The sequence below is a fragment of the Lycium ferocissimum genome, chromosome 5 (assembly GCF_029784015.1).
Source record: "Lycium ferocissimum isolate CSIRO_LF1 chromosome 5, AGI_CSIRO_Lferr_CH_V1, whole genome shotgun sequence".
In the NCBI taxonomy this organism is placed as follows: domain Eukaryota; kingdom Viridiplantae; phylum Streptophyta; class Magnoliopsida; order Solanales; family Solanaceae; genus Lycium; species Lycium ferocissimum.
In genome coordinates this window covers 35803061-35809707 of record NC_081346.1, presented here as the reverse complement: position 1 = coordinate 35809707, position 6647 = coordinate 35803061, and the positions used below count along the sequence as shown (strand labels likewise).

Here is a 6647-nt window from a genome sequence, read left to right as displayed (position 1 = left end):
TGATTAACATCTATGATGTGGGTCACAACTTTTACTCAACCCCCTAAGCAAAAAATCTATCCCTAAACTATGATATAAAGTTCTGTATAATATTTATAGCAAAATGATCGCCAACATGTATGTCTTCAAAACCTTCAACTTGACCTGCAAATTCAGCCTCCAAAAACTGCAAAGAGTAGAAATGAATTCAAATTAACCAAGCATCCCAATCTATTATAATTGCAGCTATACTAAAAAACAACAAACTTTGTCCATATCTTTGCACTTAGTCAAAGTAACAAACTAGAATTATCAATGAACCTTATTAAATTGTGAACTTAAGCCACATAGTATGTCGTAAGTACATCTATGAATCTATGATTTGACGAGGTAGATACAATGAGTTTTAACATACCAATCACTTTTGATCTTTTGTCCCGAAACTAGTTTCTTCATTCATCCTTAAGCCTCGAGAATGAAGAGAGTACACCGCCTTCTAATCATTCACAAATACATATAACTCGACTACGTACATTAATGATTTAAGAAGTGATTCCCCAAGCAATTTAAAATTTCAATCCAGTAATGATTTTTTTGGTCATTCAAAAGTTGAAATGTTTCTGGTCTAAAAACGCCATACCACTACCCCAAGTAAGAACACTATTTGTTCTTCCCAAAAAGGCAAATTAAGCCGCAAACCCGTAGTGATTTTATTGAAACTCCATATCAAACACAATAGCTACTATGAGTAAGTCTTCTCCTTTCGAATCCACTACAATCTACCTTGATATTACACATAGTCTTTAGTAGTCCCTTAATGTCTACAATGCTTGTGAACTCCTCGGAAAGCTAAACGGAGTGATTTATAGTAATCATATAATGTGATTGACCATCTTGCTAATACAATTGATCGGGAAAATGATAAAAGAAAAGCAAAGCTATAAAAGCAAACAAGATGCACCTTACTATTGTATTAACATGTTATGAAAAATACTTGTAATACTTCACCATGCATCTCTCATAAGTAGGTGACGAGCAGAAACTTAAGGCTTGTACAAAGTAGTTAATGAATAATAGTTTAAATAAACTGAAAAGAGGAGGTGACTTGACATGTTCTCCATCAGATATTCATTTGCATCTTCCACCAATTATTGCAAAGGTAGAGCATTCTACATGAGAATTCAAGAGGCAATAAATAGTGAGAAGGCTTAGGTGATAACTTTTGAAAAACTCGAAAATACAAGGCCTCTTTTTCCTAAAGTTTCAACATGCCTTTTGTTGCCCCTTTAACACCAAAAATAAGAGTAAATAACAAATGTGGAGGACAACATGTACCAAGAGATAAGATTTATAAGCTTTGGAATAATGCACAAAAAATATATAGCATATTTAGAGATGAGACCCATTCACATCAACATAAATCAATATACCTCATTTATCATACTAATAGTGGTAAAACAAAATACTTGAGATGGTTAAAACATTGGTTTCATAGAAAGAAATTAAAGCAACTACCTTGCGACCTTGCATACCCATTAACAGTTATTAATCTAGCTTACCTTGCAACCTTGCATAACCAGAATCTGCCCATAAATTCACCAAAAAAAAAAAGATATATGTCCGAATACAAAATGTGTTCATACCATTTACATGGATTGAGAAATTTGACCACACTAATGTATTTACCATGATCATCCGTACAGCCACTCCGCTCCTGATCAAGCACTCCGTACCCGCCCATCGTTAAGTGCAAAGCCGATCTAATATGCCAAAAAAATTAAGCCCGACTATGCCAAATTATTTGTTAATATATATATAACTTAATGCAAAATTGCTTTAAATAAGTGCTACTGGAAATTCTTTGAGTTATTTGTCACCCATAATAAATGTGAGAAGTGTTCTATCCAAATCTCTTTCTAGGCCATCAACAACCTCATGGATTCTCTTAACAATCTTCTCAAATTTAATTTATCTACGAAGGGCTCGCATCTAGCAAATCAAGGAGCAAAAGAGCATCTAGAAGAATGCTAAATAGGTGGTAAGTTGGTAACTTATAAATTAAAGCGTCAAAAATGGAAAGCAGAAGCACCGCACCAACCTTTTAGTTTACTCTTAAACTTTTCTATAGATCAATCACATCTTTCTCTCCTTCAAATCCTATAGAATTTGCTTCAAACTGTCCAATATGGCCTCCCTGATATGCAAAAACATGTAAGAGTATCTCCAAATTTTCAACGTTAAGTGTGACTAATACTCAATTAATATAGACTGGGATTACTGTTACCTTTAGAGATGATGCATAGCCAGGACAACTAAATTCCATGTATTCAACTACGTCTCCGGTTTCCCACCACGTCTCTCACCAGGTTCTGTTAATTAGAGGAAGACGAGGCACTTATGCACCTGATAAGGCATTTATGCAATTTAATGACCCATCATGATATAAACCATTGTAAGCATACGTCTATCGTTGCAACAGTTACATTGTTTATGTTGGAAGAAAGTAAAACTAATATTTTTAATAGAAAAATGAGAGGAAAAGGCAAACAATGACAAAAAAGATAAATGCCTTTCCAAGTCTAAGAGAGGTGCCACGTCGCTCTTCTTTTGCCTAGCTTTTAATATTTATATATATATAATGATTGGAGAAGCTTTTGTTTCAGTTCTTCACCGAGAGAATTTAAGAGGCCATATGTTTCTCTATCAACTCTCGAAACCTGTTATATTCTTCAAGGAAATTATCCCAAAACACAATTCATCTCTAAAAGGGTATGAAATAGCAAGCATAATAATTTGGAACCTTAATCAAGAAAAAGACATTCAAAATCATACAAAAGAACCCATCATGGAGTGTGGAACACCACCAGATTTGCCTTCTAAATCTTTAATTGTCCATCAAGTTCCCATAAATCATTGAAGCAAATAGAAATTTCTAAAAGGGTTATCTATTGAAAAAGAATTCCTAAAAGGTTACCAAACAAATATACTTAGACGAATTTGGGTAGAATGAATAAGCAACAACTGTTCAGTTCACAAAGCATTATTACATTTTTTTGGTCCACCACAACTAGGAAACCAACAAAGACATGGAATATTACGCCAATAATCCACCTACTAACCAAAAAATCAAAGTCCCAGATCTACTCTAAGAATAAACAAAATTAGGATATTAAAAAGCCGAGCTACTTACCGGTGCCATGGTGTTAGGCTTTGAAACCCAATTACACGCTACATTCGGAAAAAATAAATCCAAAAATCGCACGCAACTAAAGTCACATTTGATTTCGGGAAAATACTTTTAGAATATTTATAGAGGAACCAAACGTAAAAAAGAAGAAACTAGGCAACTGGAGAAAGAAAAGCTTTACCGAATGTGGAATGGTTATAAGCTACGAATGTAGAGAGAGGCAAAGCGAAAGTCATCTTCATTATTCAGCGTGTAGAGAATAAAGGTTTAGGGTTTCTTAGTGGGGATCGGACCTATAGATGATTCTGGAATAGTGGCGAGGTTATAGCAAGGGTTTTTAGAAATAGAATGGTAATTTGGGAGAGAGATTTAGTCCAGGGTTTTTTTATATCTAAAATTCTTTTATTTTTATTAAGGAAAAAATTGGGTGGCCTTATTTGTAGCACTTAACTTACAGCAATAAGGACCAGATCTTATTGTTTTCACGACAAGATTTAGTCCCTTCGCAGTAAAATTTCAGAATTACGATCCGACGAAAAGCTCGTCCCTATAAATATAATTTTAGGGACTAGATTCCTGACTTGTCCCTAAATGTTGGTCTCTGAAAAGCCTTTTTCTTGTAGTGAGATCCGGGAATCATCAAGTGAGAGTTAGGGAGAAAGATATCCCTATGACAGCCTTCAGAACAAGATATGGCAATTTTGAGTTCCAGGTAATGTCATTTGGGCTAACTAATGCACCGGTAGTGTTCATGAATTTGATGAATGATGTGTTCAGGCCCTTCCTAGATTTGTTTGTGATTGTATTCATCGATGATATCTTGGTGTATTCTAGATCCGAGGCAGAACATGCGGATCATTTGCGTCTCGTCCTTGAGTTCTTCGAACTCGAGAGTTGTTGGCGAAATTTTCTAAGTGTGAGTTCCGTTGAACTCAGTGACATTTCTGGGACACATTGTTTCAACCGATGGTATTCGGGTAGATAGCCAAAAGATTGAGGCTGTGAAGACTTGGCCAAGGCCCACAACTCCTACGGAGGTTCGTAGCTTTCTGGGCTTAGCAGGGTATTACAGGAGATTTGTTGAGGGTTTCTCTTCTATTTCTGCACTACTCACAAGGCTGACCCAGAAATCAGCAAAGTTTCAATGGATTGATGCTTGTGAACGTAGCTTCCAAGAGCTAAAAGATAGATTGACTTCGCACTGGCCCTAACACTTCCAGAGGATTAAGGAAGCGTTATGTTATTTATTGCTATGCTTCAGGCATTGGGCTAGGCTGTGTATTGATGCAACATGGTAAGATAATTGTATATGCTTCAAGGCAATTATGAAAACATGAAAAGAATTATCCAACCCATGACCTCAAATTGGCTGCAGTGATTCATGCATTAAAAATGTGGAGACATTACTTGTATGGCGTTCATGTGGATATTTACACAGATCATAAGAGCCTTCAGTATATCTTCAAGCAGAAAGAGTTGAATTTGCGGCAACGATGATGGTTGGAATTGCTAAAAGATTATGATGTTGACATTCTATATCACCCCGGAAAGGCGAATGTTGTGGCTGATGCTCTTAGCCGTAGATCTATGGGAAGTTTGTACGATGTACAACCAGAGAAAGAGAAAATGACTTGTGAGCTCAGCTAGCTAGCCTAGAGTTCGAGTAGTGGACTCAAAGTGGGGACTACCATTCGTAATTGCAGCCTCGTCGCTAGTAGTGGAAGTGAAAAGCGACAATACGAAGATCCCATGATAATGCATTACAAAGATACACTCCCTCGTAAAAGAGGAGTCATCATTTAAGATTTAAAGAGACGGAGTTCTCTCGATGTCGAGGCAGATTATGTGTTCCTAATATGGTTAGGGGTTTGCGCCACCAAATATTGAGAGAAGCTCATTGTTCCGATTATTCTATCCACCCCGGAGCAACGAAAATGTATCATGATCTTAAGTCTATATATTGGTGGAATGGGATAAGAAAGATATAGCGAAATTTGTGGCTCAATGTCCCAACTGTCACAGTGAAGATCGAGCACCAAAAGCCGGGCGGATTGTTGTAAGCTATAGAAATCCCAACTTGGAAGTAGGAAGTAATTAACATGGACTTTATTACAGGCTTGCCCCGTTCTCGACATAAGTATGTTTCCATATGGGTGATTGTGGATAGACTCACTAAGTCAGCTCATTTCTTACCAATCAGAACGACGTATGTAGCAGAAGATTATGCAAAGCTCTATGTTAAAGAGATAGTGCGACTTCATGGTGTTCCAAAGATCTATTATCTCGGCACGAGGAACTCGTTTATAGCTAATTTCGGAAGTCCTTCCAAGAGGGTTTGGGGACTCATGTGAGCCTTAGCACGGCATTTCATCCATAGACTGATGGACAAGCTGAACGTACCATTCAGACTCTTGAGGATATATTACGGGCATGTATGTTAGATTTTGGAGGTAATTGGGATGATCACTTACTACTCATTGAGTTTTCTTACAATAATAGTTATCATTCTAGCATTCAAATGGCACCGTATGAAGCTTTATATGGGCGAAGGTGTCGATCCCCAATTGGGTGGTTTGAAATAAGGAGAGGCTAAATTGATAGGGCCAGACTTGGTCCAGCAAGCCATAAAGAAAGTTAAGCTCATACAAAATCGGTTGTTAGCAGCCCAAAGTCGTCAAAAGTCCTATGCGAATAATCGTCGAAGGGACTTAGAGTTTCAAGTTAAAGATTGGGTATTCTTGAAAGTGTTGCCAATGAAGGGCGTTATGAGATTTGGTAAAAAGGGTAAGTTAAGTCCCTGGTACATTGGGCCTTATGAAATTGTGCACAAGGTAGGCAAAGTGGCTTACGAATTAGATCTATCTCCGATTGGAGTCGGCTCATCCAGCTTTTCCATGTCTCGATGCTTCAGAATGTGTTGGAGATCCTACTAGGATCGTCCCGGTAAATGATGTTCAAGTGTAAAAGTTAACTTATGACGAAATACCCATTGCCATATTAGATAGGCAAGTACGGAGGCTTAGAAACAAAGAAGTGGCCTCAGTTAAGATTTTGTGGAGAAACAATAACCGAGAAGAAATGACATGGGAAGCGGAAGAAATCTGTCACGACCCAATCCCGTAGGCCGCGACTAGTGTCCGAATTGGACACTCATACGCTCCTGACAATCAGAATTAACATGATAACTTGCATAAATAACAATAATCACCTATGATCTCAGATTAGCACAGAATAGCCAACAGATTATCACAAAATAGTCAACATATATCAGAAAAGCCGGCTAGGCTGTCGTAATGTACATATCATATCAGAATAGCCGACAAGGCTACCACGGCGGGTAAAATCGCCCAAACATATATCACACATATACATAACTTACGCATATAGCTACGCTACGTACATGTCCACGTACCTCTAAACAGAAAGTAACAAAATCGGATGACGGGACCGTGGCCCCGTCGTACCCCCGAATAAATATATA

At 37.5% G+C, this 6647-nt stretch overlaps 1 long non-coding RNA gene across 1 annotated transcript; it reads right to left on the bottom strand.

The window, feature by feature from the left end:
- LOC132058380 (uncharacterized) lies at nucleotides 1-2318 on the bottom strand. Its single transcript, XR_009415278.1, has 3 exons — nucleotides 2078-2318; nucleotides 1623-1739; nucleotides 1-166 (listed from the first exon to the last, which is right to left on the bottom strand). It is a non-coding gene; the product is annotated as an uncharacterized LOC132058380 (long non-coding RNA).
- Nucleotides 2319-6647: the final 4329 nt, after the last annotated feature.